This window comes from Mobula hypostoma, chromosome 9 (assembly GCF_963921235.1).
Source record: "Mobula hypostoma chromosome 9, sMobHyp1.1, whole genome shotgun sequence".
Lineage (NCBI taxonomy): Eukaryota > Metazoa > Chordata > Chondrichthyes > Myliobatiformes > Myliobatidae > Mobula > Mobula hypostoma.
This window is the reverse complement of record NC_086105.1, coordinates 8,549,456-8,565,704: the sequence shown is the minus strand read 5'-3', so window position 1 is coordinate 8,565,704 and position 16,249 is coordinate 8,549,456. Positions and strand designations below refer to the sequence as shown.

At 47.7% G+C, this 16,249-nt stretch overlaps 1 protein-coding gene across 1 annotated transcript in view; it reads left to right on the top strand.

Annotated features, from left to right (window-relative positions):
- The window catches only part of LOC134351493 (tetraspanin-8-like), a 58,494-nt gene that overhangs the window by 14,249 nt on the left and 27,996 nt on the right, over positions 1-16,249 (top strand). The gene's annotated exons all lie outside the window — the stretch shown is intronic.

Here is a 16,249-nt window from a genome sequence, read left to right as displayed (position 1 = left end):
CTGCCACCCAGCGTTGTGTCATCGGCAAGTTTGCTAATGTTACTTTTAATTCCCTCATCTAAATCATTAATATATATTGTAAGCAGCTGCGGTCCCAGCACTGAACCCTGCGGTACCCCACTGGTCACCGCCTGCCATTCCGAAAGGGACCCATTAATCGCTACTCTTTGTTTTCTGTCAGCCAGCCAATCTTCAATCCATGTCAGTACTCTGCCCCCAATACCATGTGCCCTAATTTTTCCCACTAATCTCCTATGTGGGACTTTATCAAAGACTTTCTGAAAGTCCAGGTACACTACATCCACTGGCTCTCCCTTGTCCATTTTCATGGTTACATCCTCAAAAAATTCCAGAAGGTTAGTCAAGCACGATTTCCCCTTCGTAAATCCACGCTGACTCGGACCGATCCTGTCCCATAACAAATGAGGAAGTGTTGCGAAAAGCTGGAATAAGAAGAGAGCTGATATCACCGATCTGGAAATGACAGCTGGAATTTCTGGGACATGTACAGAGGAAAGAGAAGCTCAAATATCTTGCAATGAGGGGTGAAATTGATGGAAGAAAAAGTTGCAGTTGACAGCGCATGGCATTCATGAGATACATCGGGATGGAGAGGCAAAAGTTTTGAAGAGCTTATTAGAACTTCTCAGATTAAAGACATGGGAGACTGTGATCGATCACACATGTCATATGACAGGAAGCATGATGATGATAATGCAAAAAAACACAATTAGAACAGAAAACCCAAACATAAATAGCACTAACTCCTCTCCTGTGGTGTTGAAGAGGTTATTTGAGAAGTGATCATGCATGTCACAGAGGAATGTAGATTCATGTCCAGTCAGTCGTAGTTTAGTCTGATTTGACAATATGTTGAACACAGACTTTGTGTACCGATGGGCCTATTCCTCTGCTCAATGGTTCTACTTTCCAGGACTCAGACCCAAACTTTGGGGAAAATAATGGTCTTTTTTAAAACTCTTAAAGCCAAACATATTGAGGTGGCATGACTTAGAACGTTAATTTGTTTTCTGAAGTACTGCTCAACTATGAAGGCCGATAAAATCAAGATTACATCAAGGGACACACATCAAAGTTGCTGGTGAACGCAGCAGGCCAGGCAGCATCTCTAGGAAGAGGTACAGTCGACATTTCAGGCCGAGACCCTTCGTCAGGACTAACTGAAGGAAGAGTGAGTAAGAGATTTGAAAGCTGGAGGGGGAGGGGGAGATGCAAAATGATAGGAGAAGACAGGAGGGGGAGGGATGGAGCCGAGAGCTGGACAGGTGATAGGCAAAAGGGGATACAAGAGGATCATGGGACAGGAGGTCCGGGAAGAAAGACGGGGGGGGGTGACCCAGAGGATGGGCAAGAGGTATATTCAGAGGGACAGAGGGAGAAAAAGGAGAGTGAGAGAAAGAATGTGTGCATAAAAATGAGTAACAGCTGGGGTACGAGGGGGAGGTGGGGCCTTAGCGGAAGTTAGAGAAGTCGATGTTCATGCCACCAGGTTGGAGGCTACCCAGACGGAATATAAGGTGTTGTTCCTCCAACCTGAGTGTGGCTTCATCTTTACAGTAGAGGAGGCCGTGGATAGACATGTCAGAATGGGAATGGGATGTGGAATTAAAATGTGTGGCCACTGGGAGATCCTGCTTTCTCTGGCGGACAGAGCGTAGATGTTCAGCAAAGCGGTCTCCCAGTCTGCGTCGGGTCTCACCAATATATAAAAGGCCACATCGGGAGCACCGGACGCAGTATATCACCCCAGTCGACTCACAGGTGAAGTGATGCCTCACCTGGAAGGACTGTTTGGGGCCCTGAATGGTGGTAAGGGAGGAAGTGTAAGGGCATGTATAGCACTTGTTCCGCTTATACGGATAAGTGCCAGGAGGGAGATCAGTGGGGAGGGATGGGGGGGACGAATGGACAAGGGAGTTGTGTAGGGAGCGATCCCTGCGGAATGCAGAGAGAGGGGGGGAGGGAAAGATGTGCTTAGTGGTGGGAACCCGTTGGAGGTGGCGGAAGTTACGGAGAATAATATGTTGGACCCGGAGGCTGGTGGGGTGGTAGGTGAGGACCAGGGGAACCCTATTCCTAGTGGGGTGGTGGGAGGATGGAGTGAGAGCAGATGTACGTGAAATGGGGGAGATGCGTTTAAGAGCAGAGTTGATAGTGGAGGAAGGGAAGCCCCTTTCTTTAAAAAATGAAGACATCTCCCTCGTCCTAGAATGAAAAGCCTCATCCTGAGAGCAGATGCGGCGGAGACGGAGGAATTGCGAGAAGGGGATGGCGTTTTTGCAAGAGACAGGGTGAGAAGAGGAATAGTCCAGATAGCTGTGAGAGTCAGTAGGCTTATAGTAGACATCAGTGGATAAGCTGTCTCCAGAGACAGAGACAGAAAGATCTAGAAAGGGAAGGGAGATGTCGGAAATGGACCAGGTAAACTTGAGGGCAGGGTGAAAGTTGGAGGCAAAGTTAATAAAGTCAACGAGTTCTGCATGCGTGCAGGAAGCAGCGCCAATGCAGTCGTCGATGTAGCGTAAGAAAAGTGGGGGACAGATACCAGAATAGGCACGGAACATAGATTGTTCCACAAACCCAACAAAAAGGCAGGCATAGCTAGGACCCATACGGGTGCCCATAACTACACCTTTAGTTTGGAGGAAATGGGAGGAGCAAAAGGAGAAATTATTAAGAGTAAGGACTAATTCTGCTAGACGGAGCAGAGTGGTGGTAGAGGGGAACTGATTAGGTCTGGAATCCAAAAAGAAGCGTAGAGCTTTGAGACCTTCCTGATGGGGGATGGAAGTATATAAGGACTGGACATCCATGGTGAAAATAAAGCGGTGGGGGCCAGGGAACTTAAAATCACCGAAAAGTTTAAGAGCGTGAGAAGTGTCACGAACATAGGTCGGAAGGGATTGAACAAGGGGTGATAAAACAGTGTCGAGGTATGCAGAAACGAGTTCGGTGGGGCAGGAGCAAGCTGAGACAATAGGTCGGCCAGGACAGGCAGGTTTGTGGATCTTGGGGAGGAGGTAGAAACGGGAAGTGCGGGGTGTGGGAACTATAAGGTTGGTAGCAGTGGATGGGAGATCCCCTGAGCGGATAAAGTCGGTGATAGTGTGGGAGACAATGGCCTGGTGCTCCTTAGTGGGGTCACGATCGAGGGGTAAATAAGAGGAGGTATCCGCGAGTTGTCGCTGTGCCTCGGCAAGGTAGAGGTCAGTACGCCAGACTACAACAGCACCCCCTTTATCAGCGGGTTTAATAATAATGTTAGGATTAGTGCGGAGGGAGTGGAGAGCAGAGCGTTCCGAAGGAGTGAGGTTGGAATGGGGACAAGGCGCGGTGAAGTCGAGACGGTTGATGTCCCGTCGGCAGTTGGCAATAAAGAGATCCAGAGCAGGCAGAAGACCAGAGCGGGGTGTCCATGAAGAAGAGGAGGGTTGAAGACGGGAGAAGGGGTCATCGGTGGGGGTGGAAGAGTCCTTGCCGAAGAAGTAGGCTCGGAGACGGAGACGGCGGAAGAAAAGTTCCGCATCATGGCGAACACGGAACTCGCTGAGGTGTGGGCGAAGGGGGACAAAGGTGAGGCCCTTACTGAGAACAGAGCGTTCTGCCTCCGACAGTTGAAGGTCGGAGGGGATGGTAAAGACCCGGCACGGATGAGAGCTGGGATCAGAGGGGGGAGGGGGGAGGCTGGGGGTGTCAATGGAGAGGGGAGGGTTGGGGTGAGAGGAAGATGGAGCCTCTGAGGGCCCAGGAGCTGACGGTGGGATCTGAGGGAGACGGGGTTGCAGACTGGTGTTGGGGGGAAGGGGAGACGGGAGTCACAACAGCAGCACATAAAGACCCGGCCTGGAGTTCAAGGCTGGAGTCGCAGTTGGTGGTTGCGCGATCGCTTTGAATGTCTCCATGGTCGTTGCTGGAGTCCGGGTTTTGAATATGTCCTGAGGTGTTGGAGCCGCCGAGATCAATGGCAAGAGCCGCAATTGAAAGTTCATGCCTGCTAGCGTCGGGGCCGGCAGGCTCCGGAGTCCGTAGATGTAAGATCTTGCGATCTTTGCCTAACATGACAAAGTCAAAAAAACGGCGATTGCAAGATCCTAGCGGAATTAGTCCTTACTCTTAATAATTTCTCCTTTTGCTTCTCCCATTTCCTCCAAACTAAAGGTGTAGCTATGGGCACCCGTATGGGTCCTAGCTATGCCTGCCTTTTTGTTGGGTTTGTGGAACAATCTATGTTCCGTGCCTATTCTGGTATCTGTCCCCCACTTTTCCTACGCTACATCGACGACTGCATTGGCGCTGCTTCCTGCACGCATGCAGAACTCGTTGACTTTATTAACTTTGCCTCCAACTTTCACCCTGCCCTCAAGTTTACCTGGTCCATTTCCGACATCTCCCTCCCCTTTCTAGATCTTTCTGTCTCTGTCTCTGGAGACAGCTTATCCACTGATGTCTACTATAAGCCTACTGACTCTCACAGCTATCTGGACTATTCCTCTTCTCACCCTGTCTCTTGCAAAAACGCCATCCCCTTCTCGCAATTCCTCCGTCTCCGCCGCATCTGCTCTCAGGATGAGGCTTTTCATTCTAGGACGAGGGAGATGTCTTCATTTTTTAAAGAAAGGGGCTTCCCTTCCTCCACTATCAACTCTGCTCTTAAACGCATCTCCCCCATTTCACGTACATCTGCTCTCACTCCATCCTCCCACCACCCCACTAGGAATAGGGTTCCCCTGGTCCTCACCTACCACCCCACCAGCCTCCGGGTCCAACATATTATTCTCCGTAACTTCCGCCACCTCCAACGGGATCCCACCACTAAGCACATCTTTCCCTCCCCCGCTCTCTCTGCATTCCGCAGGGATCGCTCCCTACACAACTCCCTTGTCCATTCGTCCCCCCCATCCCTCCCCACTGATCTCCCTCCTGGCACTTATCCGTGTAAGCGGAACAAGTGCTACACATGCCCTTACACTTCCTCCCTTACCACCATTCAGGGCCCCAAACAGTCCTTCCAGGTGAGGCATCACTTCACCTGTGAGTCGACTGGGGTGATATACTGCGTCCGGTGCTCCCGATGTGGCCTTTTATATATTGGTGAGACCCGACGCAGACTGGGAGACCGCTTTGCTGAACATCTACGCTCTGTCCGCCAGAGAAAGCAGGATCTCCCAGTGGCCACACATTTTAATTCCACATCCCATTCCCATTCTGACATGTCTATCCACGGCCTCCTCTACTGTAAAGATGAAGCCACACTCAGGTTGGAGGAACAACACCTTATATTCCGTCTGGGTAGCCTCCAACCTGGTGGCATGAACATTGACTTCTCTAACTTCCGCTAGGCCCCACCTCCCCCTCGTACCCCAGATGTTACTCATTTTTATGCACACATTCTTTCTCTCACTCTCCTTTTTCTCCCTCTGTCCCTCTGAATATACCTCTTGCCCATCCTCTGGGTCACCCCCCCCCGTCTTTCTTCCCGGACCTCCTGTCCCATGATCCTCTCGTATCCCCTTTTGCCTATCACCTGTCCAGCTCTCGGCTCTATCCCTCCCCCTCCTGTCTTCTCCTATCATTTTGCATCTCCCCCTCCCCCTCCAGCTTTCAAATCCCTTACTCACTCTTCCTTCAGTTAGTCCTGATGAAGGGTCTCGGCCTGAAACGTCGACTGCGCCTCTTCCTATAGATGCTGCCTGGCCTGCTGCGTTCACCAGCAACTTTGATGTGTGTTGCTTGAATTTCCAGCATCTGCAGAATTCCTGTTGTTTGCGATTACATCAAGGGAGGTTAATAGATCCGTTGACATGTGGTTAATGAGTGTTGCAATGATTTGCCATAAGTGAAATTAAATTATGTGAAAACTATGTGGGCCAACCCCCCCCCCGGCTAAATTACCCTGTTTTCAAAATTATGGGAAAAATAATTTGAGGAATCGAATGGAACTCCTGGAATTGAATTTGAGCACAGAGGGGTGAGGAATCTCTCTCCAGCAAACTTAAGGAAGTGATCTGTCTAAGTGGGTTGAATGTGACTACACTTACATGATGGCCAGCTAATTATAATCCAGAGTATTTCTGCAGTTTTCTGAAAAAAGCAGAAATTAATAGTGCAAGTTGTTTGCATTAAGTGGGCAAAGAGCACAAATGGAGCAAATCCACTTACATCATACTTGCATTGGTTTGCAGTCGAGTATGGGGTGCAAGTGTGGTTTTTGCATTTTTCGTGGTCTTGGGCAGAACAGTTGCCGTACCAGGCTGTGGTGTATCAACATTAGTGGGGAAGAAGTAGAGGCATAGCTGTGCTTTCTTTGCCTTAGCATCTGTGTGGCTGGACCAAACCAAATGGTTCGGTATCTCCATTTAATATCAGAGGATGTAGACAATATGCAACCTGAAATTCTTACTCTTCACAGACATCCACGAAACAGAAGTTAAAACCCCAATGACAGAAAAAACTGTAAGAACCCTAAAGCTCCCCCCTCTTATTCTAGCAGAAAGCGTCAGCCCCCCCAACCGCCCACCATGCAAGCAACAGTAAAGCTCCCAAAGAGAGACCGTGATCTACTGCCCATCAAAAACCACCATTCACCAAACAGTTTGATATCACACAGGCTCTCTCTCTTGTTAGAGAGAGGTATTACTCCTTCCACAGCAAGAGGGGAGACCAATGGTTTGCATTTTCAACGTTACAGCCCAGAGCCCCCCTGCCCAGTGCCCCAATAGTACCAGGCAGTTCTACTGCTGTTACATTAGTGCTCGTCTGAACTAGAACAAAGTCTTTGCCCGCCATTTTATCAAACCCGTGCTCCACCCCTGCAGCATCCGTAACCGTGCAACCACTTTACCGCACAGTAGTTTAACACACAACCCCTTGGATCAACGCTCAGGTCAATCAAATAGCATCCAACAAAATTGATCCCGGACGATACCCCCAGAATGAAACACCCCAGTTTCCTTGGCTGCATAAGTCCAGGGAAGACAACCTCTGGCCCTGCCAAACTCGCAAGATTGAGGTGTGTTTGATCCTACCCCAAACCTCGGTTTGTGTGGATACAGTATAATTTGCTACCCTATTACAAATTAATGCCATGAAGTAACAGACAGTACACTGCATACGATTAACGGAATTATAATCATGAATCTTAACTTGACTAAAGGGTTAGTGAAGAATAACAAAAAGGAAAAGGGCCCATTCTAATTATACAGTCAAATGTACACAAGTTGGAGCTCATCTCTTGTCATTCGCGCGCTGGGCCCTCGGTCAACGTGAAAGCGCACACTACCTTCCGAACGTCGCTCGCAATCCATCTCGGAACAAATGGGTCTCCCACCAGATCGTGGGCTATGACCGGTTCTCCCCAGCGTCTTCTTGCTTCTCGAACAAAAGCCCCCAAGCCATACCTTGTTGTCCTTCACCAAGAAAACCTCCCACTAATTGGATGGCACACATTCCACATCATCCCTTATCTTCAACAATAACCTAAACAGGCTGCAAACAGAACAGACCTGCTAAATGAAATACCTGCAGCGTAACAGTAAAGATGTGAACCAGGGCATTACATTTATTTATTGACGTATATCACGGAGTTGGCCGTTGGAGCCATGCTACCCGGTTTAATCCAAGCCTAATCATGGGCCAGTTTACAATGACCAATTAATCTATCCACCGGTACTACTTTGGAATGTGAGAGGAAACCGGAGCACTCGGAAGAATCCCACGTGGAGAATGTACAAACTCCTTACAGGCAGCAGCTGGAATTGAACCCGGGTCACTGCTACTGTAAAGCGTTGTGCTGCCCACTATGCTACCATGGCGCCCTCTTTGGCAGCTGGAGGAAACCCTCACGCTCACGGGAAAAACATACAAATTTCTTACAGAGCGCGGCGGAATTGAACTCCCAACTTGTGTCCTGAGCTGTAATAATGTTCCACTAACCGCTACGCTATCATGGGATATGATACATTAGTCTGATTGTTCTTATTTAGTACCTCACCAACATCCTGTCACTCCGAACTTAAGTTCCTGTCTTTATTCTTGAGAGACCCTGTCAATTCCCTAGCTATCCTCATTTATAGTGCAACAATAAATGTCTTCAGATTCCCTTTAATCCTACTGGCCAAGGATGGTTCTTGGCTTTCTTAGTTGCCAGCTTGAATTCTTTCCAGCTTTTCTTTTTACATTTCTCAATGGCTCCATCTGAATTTAGTTTCCTAAATCTTGCACAAGCTTCTTTTTCTGCTGACTCTTCACAGCCACTCTCCTCAGCCAGTGTCCCTTTCTTTGTTCTTCAGGAAAGAGCAGAGTCCTAGAACAGCCTGTCAAAAGCAATACGCTTTAAAGGCTGTTGAGAAACGGGAAGCATTGTTGACAACGTACCCTCTAATCTAATGGTGAAATTAGTAAGGTCAACAGAAAGTCCCTTGCTTACCAACATCAAAGAAAATTTTTCAAATATTTTCTCATAGAAGCATAGAAAATATACAGCACAAAACAGGCCCTTAGGCCCACAAAGCTGTGCTGAACATGTCCTTACCTAAGAACTACCTAGGCTGTACCCATATCCCTCTATTTTCTAAGCTCCATGTAGCCATCAAAGAGTCTCTTAAAAGACCCTATCGTTTCTGCCTTCACTGTCGCCGGCAGCCCATTCCACACACTCACCACACTCTGCGTAAAGAACTTACCCCTGACCTCTCCTCTGTACCTACTTCCAAGCACCTTAAAACTATACCATCTTGTGCTAGCCATTTCAGCCCTGGGGAAAAGCCTCTGACTATCCACACGATCAATGCCTCTCATTATCTTATACACCTCTATCAGGTCACCTCTCATCCTCCGTCGCTCCAAGGAGAAAAGGCCGAGTTTACTCAACCTATTCTCATAAGGCATGCTCCCCAATTCAGGCAACGTCCTTGTAAATCTCCTCTACACCTTTTCTATGGTTTCCATGTCCTTCCTACAGTGAGGCGACCAGAATTGAACACAGTACTCCAAGTGGGGTCTGATCAGGGTCCTAGGTAGCTGCAACATTACCTTTCGGCTCTTAAACTCAATCCCATGATTGATGAAGGCCAGTGCACTGTATGCATTCTTAACTCCAGAGTCAACCTGTGTAGCAGCTTTGCGTGTCCAATGGACTCAGACTCCAAGATCCCTCTGATCCTCCACTCTGCCAAGAGTCTTACCATTAAAACTATATTCTGCCATCATATTTGACCTACCAAAATGAACCACCTCACACTTATCTGGTTTGAACCTCATCTGCCACTTCTCAGCCCAGTTTTGCATCCTATCGATGTCCCGCAGTAACCTCTGACAGCCCTCCACACTATCCACAACACCCCCAACCTTTGTGTCATCAGCAAATTTACTAACCCATCCCTCCACTTCTTCATCCAGGTCATTTATAAAAATCACAAAGAAAAGAGGTCCCAGAACAGATCCCTGAGGCACATCACTGGTCACTGACCTCCATACAGAACATAACTTGTCTACAACCGCTCTTTGCCTTCTGTGGGCAAGCCAGTTCTGGATTAACAAAGCAATGTCCCCGTGGATCCCATGCCTTCTTACTTTCTCAATAAGCCATGCATGAGGTACCTTATCAAATGCCTTGCTAAAATTCATACACACTACATCTACGGCTCTACCTTCATCAATGTGTTTAGTCACATCCTCAAAAAAATTCAATCAGGCTCGTAAGGCATGACCTGCCTTTGACAAAGCCATGCTGACGATTCCTAATCATATTATGCCTCTCCAAATGTTCATAAATCCTGCCTCTCAGGATCTTCTCCATCAACTTACCAACCACTGAAGTAAGACTCACTGGCCTATAATTTCCTGGGATATCCCTACTCCTTTTCTTGTATAGACAATAGGTGCATGAGTAGGCTATTTGGCCCTTCGAGCCAGCACCACCATTCACTGTGATCATGGCTGATCATCCACAATCAGTATCCAGTTCCTGCCTTATCCCCATAACCTTTGATTCCGCTATCTTTAAGAGCACTATCCAACTCTTTCTTGAAAGCATCCAGAGACTTGGCCTCCACTGCCTTCTGGGGCAGAGCATTCCACATATCCACCACTCTCTGGGTGAAAAAGTTTTTCCTCAACTCTGTTCTAAATGGCCTACCCCTTATTCTTAAACTGTGGCCTCTGGTTCTGGACTGACCCATCAGCGGCAGCATGCTTCCTGCCTCCAGCGTGTCCAATCCCTTAATAATCTTATATGTTTCAATCAGATCCCCTATCATCCTTCTAAATTCCAGTGTACACAACCCCAGTCGCTCCAATCTTTCAACATATGACAGTCCCGCCAAACCGGGAATTAACCTTGTGAACCTACGCTGCACTCCCTCAATAGCAAGGATGTCCTTCCTCAAATTTGGAGACCAAAACTACTCACAGTACTCCAGGTGTGGTCTCACCAGGGCCCTGTACAGCTGCAGAATAAGGGAACAACATTCGCAACCCTCTAATCCTCCGGAACCTCTCCTGTCCTCATTGATGAATACAAAGATCATTGCCAGAGGCTCAGCAATCTCCTCCCTTGCTTCCCACAGTAGCCTGGAGCTCTCATTGAGTATTATTGTAAATAAATTAACAGAAACTTGCTGCAATTACATACTCAAACTGACAAATTTGGAAAACGCAAAGTTAATATGGTAAAATTACAGCTAAAATCTCCCAAGGCCTTATCTAAGCTAATCAAAATTGTACCCACCTTCACGATTTTTTTAATATAAAGGTAACTGGAAGATTTCTGTATATCCATAAGACCAGTGGTCCCCAACCACCGGGCCGCAAAGATGTGCGACCGGGCTGCGAGGAAACGATAGGAGTCAGCTGCACCTTTCCTCATTCCCTGACACGCACTGTTGAACTTGAACACTCCCTCCCACCCCCTCCCACAGTTGACTGGTCCGCAAGAATATCGTCAATATCAAACTGGTCCACAGTGCGCAAAATGTTGGGGACCACTGCATAAGACTATACGACATAGGAGTAGAATTAGGCCATTTGGCCCATTAAGTCTGCTCTGCTATTCCATCGTGGCTGATTTATTAACCCTCTCAACTCCATTCTCCTGCCATTTCCCAGTAACCTTTGTCACTCTGACTAATCAAGAGCCTGTTAACCTCTGCTTTAAATACTACAAACAACTTGACCCTTGTAACAATGAATTCCACCATTCCACCAATTCTCCACCATCTGGCTAAAGAAATTCCTCCTCATCTCTGTTCTAAAGGGCCGTCCTTCTATCCTTAGGCTGTACTTTCTGGTCCTGGACTCCCCCCACTATAGGAAGCATGTTATCTAATGATAAGATGGAGGAATCTTGTAACATTGAGAAAAGGCAACCACTCTCTGTATTTAAATAAAATCTGTCCTGCGCATCTGTCTGAAACTTCCACCCCCTCAAGTGACATGCATGCCCTCTTGTACCTGACATTCCTAGCATGGGCAAAAGTTTCAGACTGTGTTTACTGGATCTATACCTCTTGTTATTTATAAGCTTCTATCAGGTCTCCCCTCAGCCTCTCAAGTTGTCCAATTTCTCCTTCAAGTGTACACCATCTAGTCCAAACAGGATCCTGGTCGATCCCTTCTGCATTCATTCCTTCCTTCCTCTAATGGGGTGACTGCAATTGCACGCCATACTCTAAGCATGGCCTAATATAGCCACAATGTGATTTCTTTAAATTTGACTTCCCACCTGGTGAACTGCCTCTCTCACTTTCCACCTTCGATGTTTGCACCACCCTGAGCAGGGTGAATGTACGGAAGGCAGCTGGTCCGGATGGAATACCTGGCCGTGTGCTCAGAGTCTGTGCAGGGCAGTTGGCCGGGGTCTTCATGGACATTTTTAATCTGTCGCTGGCCCAGGCAGTTGTCCCTACAGGCTTCAAGATCGCCACCATCGTGCCAGTACCGAAGCATTCCACTGCCACGGGCCTGAATGACTTCCACCCAGTTGCTCACCCCCATCATTGCAAAGTGCTTTGAGAGACTGGTTCTATCACACCTGAAATCCTGTCTGCCCACTACCCTGGACCCCCAACAATTTGCCTATCGCACCAACAGGTCAACAGAGGACGCCATCTCCATGGCACTTCACTCTGCCCTGACCCACCTGGACAGCCCCAACTCTTACGTCAGAATGCTGTTCATTGACTTTAGTTCGGCATTCAATACTGTGATCCCCTCCAAGCTGATCGCCAAACTTCACCAGCTTGGTATCAGCTCATCCCTCTGCAATTGGACCTTGGACTTTCTGACTAACAGGTCCCAATCAGTTAAGTTAGACAACCTCTCCTCCTCCACTCTCACCCTGAACACCGGCGTGCCTCAAGGCTGTGTGCTGAGCCCTCTCTGTACTCCCGTTTCACCTGTGACTGCGTTCCTGTACATGGTTCTAACTCCATTATCAAGTTCGCAGATGACACCACCGTGGTTGGCCTGATCAGAGAGGATGACGAGACAGCCTACAGGGATGAGGTCCAGCACCTGGCCGCGTGGTGTGCCGACAACAACCTGGCCTTTAACACCCAGAAGACCAAGGAGATCATTGTGGACTTCAGGCATGTCAGGAGCCACACTCACGTCCCCATCTACATCAACGGAGCTGTAGTGGAGCGTGTATCAAGCTTCAAATTCCTTGGTGTCCACATTTCTGAGGATCTCACCTGGTCCCTGAACTCCTCCATCCTGATCAAAAAGGTGCAATAGCACCTTTATTTCCTGTGGAACATCAAGAAAGCTCACCTCTGTCCCAGGATACTGACGGACTTTTACCGCTGTACTATTAAGAGCATACTCACCAACTGCATCTCAGTGTGGTATGGCAATTGTCCCGTATCGGACCACAAAGCACTCCAGCGTGTGGTGAAAACTGCCCAGCGGATTATCGGCACCCAATTGCCCACCATTGAGAACATCTACCATAAACGCTGCCCGGGCAGGGTGTAAAGCATTATCAAGGATACATCTTACCCTAACCATGGACTTTTTACTCCCCTCCCATCCGGTAGGCGCTACAGGAGCCTCCACTCCCGCACCAGCAGGCACAGGAAGAGCTTCTTCCCTGAGGCTGTGACCCTGCTGAACCTCACATCACAGCGCTAAGCAGTATTGCACCCATATTGTACAGTCTCAGTACTTTTATGTTTGTGTGCTGTAGCATTTACTTTTTATTCGCAGTTATTTTGTAAATAACACTGTTCTTTGCATTTCTGGTCAGATGCTAACTGTACTTCATTGGCTTTGTATCTGTACTCGGCACAATGACAATAAGGTTGAATCTAATCTAATCTAAAATTGTGTAAATTATTTTGTATTGTGATATAGAGACCAGTTCTTTAACTCTTTGGATCCGTCCACTTAAATCAGGGATTCTTAACTATTGTTATGCCGTGGACCCCTACCATTAACCGAGGGGTCCACGGACGCCACATTGGACACCCCTGTTTTAACTATCAGAATTACCAGTGTAAAATTTCAATAATTTAGTTTCCTGAAAGAAGTCTGCCTGTGACCAGGAAAATGCAAATATGAGTGGCAGGGTAGCTTAGTGTCAGCACACCGCTTTACAGTACCGGCAACCTGGGTTCATTTCCTAGTGCTGCCCGTAAGGAGTTTGTACGTTCTCCCCGTCACCATGTGGGTTTCCTCTGGGTGCTCTGGTTTCAGCCCACAGACATAAGTTAATTAGTCACTGTAAATTGCCCCGCGATAAGGCTAGGATTAAATTGGATTGTTGGGTGGGCCTACTCCACACTGAATGTCAATAAATAAATAAATAGATATGTGCCTTTTCTAGGAGCTCTGTAATTCCTTGTTCTTTTCAATGCATGACACACTGGAGTTGATAACTATAATTTACCAGTCCACTTTCCCATTGACCATGAAATGGAGTGAATATTTTGACTAGATCATACAAGACAGCTAGAAGATGTTGGTTATAATCTTCCTTTTTCTATAAGAATTGCTGAAATCAAAGGCACATGATATTCTTTTGCATGGGAAGGGTAGTTGGAAAACTTGAGGCTCAGTCAGTTGGAAATTCCACTGTATTCCTTTGTTCTACAGTGAATGCTGCAAGAAAATGCATATCTGGTAACCTTGATAATAAATTTACTTTGTGCTTTGAACTTTACTCTAGGCCTCTTACAGGCATATAGGATTAATACTCATTGGCCTGCTGGGTTAATTCCTTGCTGAGTGGCTCCAGAAGGTAAAAGTAAAGTAAAGGCATCCGTTAGTCTTGCGAGACCATGGATCGATCTGCGCCTGGAAAGGCTTCACTCTCCAGGGCGCAGGCCTGGATAAGGTTGTACGGAAGACCAGCAGTTGCCCATGCTGCAAGTCTCCCCTCTCCACGACACCAATGTTGTCCAAGGGAAGGGCATTAGGACCCATACAGCTTAGCACCAGTGTTGTCGCAGAGCAATGTGTGATTAAGTGCCTTGCTCAAGGACACAACATATTCCCTTGGCTAGGGCGCAAACTCACGACCTTCAGGTCGCTAGTCCAATGCCTTAACCACTTGGCCACGTGCTCCAGAAGGTAACTTAAATATATTTGCATATGTTCAATGGCTCAATTGAATATCAGAGAATGTATACAACCTGAAATTCTTACTCTTTGCAGACATCCCCAAAACAGGAAAAACCCAAAGAATGAATGACAGGAGTATCAGAACCCCAAATACCCCCTCCCCCCACCTGCTCGAGCAAAAGCACTGATCCCTTCCCCCACCATGCAAGCAATAGCAAAGCCCCCGAAGAGACCTTGATTGAGAGTCCATCAAAACTACAGTCCACCCCAACACTTTGGTATGTCAAATGGGCTCTGTTTCAGTTGTGAGGGAAGGGGATATCATTCCTGCAACAGGGAGAGCAGGAGACCAGCAGCTCGCTGTTTTGATGTTACAATTTTCCACTTCGCTTCTCTTAGTCCCCCGAATTCAGGGCCAACAGGCTCTCACTCGCCATCAAAAAGAGAGAGAGAGAGTACAGGCACCATCTTCAATAGCAACGCGCGCCACCTGCTGTCCCTGTGCTTTGGTCTCCTGCAGCACTTCAGTCCGCAACCTCAGCGGGAACCTGGCCGTGTCCTGACGGCGCAGACCTTCTAGGCCACGCGTGGAGACATCGAAATTCCAGGCTGCGTGATGAGGTGGAGAAACCGTAGTTCGAGCTGTGGCTGTAGATCACGGACTCTGACAGGACCCCAGCCACCTGGAATGGAAAAGAAAGACACGAATAGGCTGTTTCACAGACGGACTGGAAGAAATTGCCTGGGTTGGCAAAAACCTCTGCGCCATCTTTTCTAGCTCCTTCCAAGTGTTTTCTGCTGCTTTTGTGTGTTTTAATTAACTTATGAAATCAGGTTATTTTGAAGATGGGATTTTGAATAGTTTTTGCCTTGGAATATTTGATGCTCACAGATATTCCAGGTCTTATTTATAGTTCATAGTCATACTTTATTGATCCTGGGGGAGATTGGTTTTCGTTACAGTTGCACCATACATAATTAAATAGTAATAAAACCATAAATAGTTAAATAGTAATATGTAAATTATGCCAGGAAATAAGTCCAGGACCAGCCTATTGGCTCAGGGTGTCTGACCCTCCAAGGGAGGAGTGTAAAGTTTGATGGCCACCGGCAGGAATGACTTCCTATGACGCTCTGTGTTGCATCTCGGTGGAATGAGTCTCTGGCTGAATGTACTCCTGTGCCCACCCAGTACATTGTGTAGTGGATGGGAGACATTGTCCAAGATGGCATGCAACTTGGACAGCATCCTCTTTTCAGACACCACCGTCAGAGAGTCCAGTTCCATCCCCACAACATCACTGGCCTTACGGATGAGTTTGTTGATTCTGTTGGTGTCTGCTACCCTCAGCCTGCTGCCCCAGCCCACAACAGCAAACGTGATAGCACTGGCCACCACAGACTAGTAGAACATCGTTAGCATCGTCCGACAGATGTTAAAGGACCTCAGTCTCCTCAGGAAATAGAGACGGCTCTGACCCTTCTTGTAGACAGCCTCAGTGTTCTTTGACCAGTCCAGTTTATTGTCAATTCATTTCCCAGGTATTTGTAATCCTGCACCATGTCCACACTGACCCCCTGGATGGAAACAGGGGTCACCGGTACCTTAGCTCTCCTCAGGTCTACCTCCAGCTCCTTATGATGGCTGTTGGGTATGGCCCAGCATACA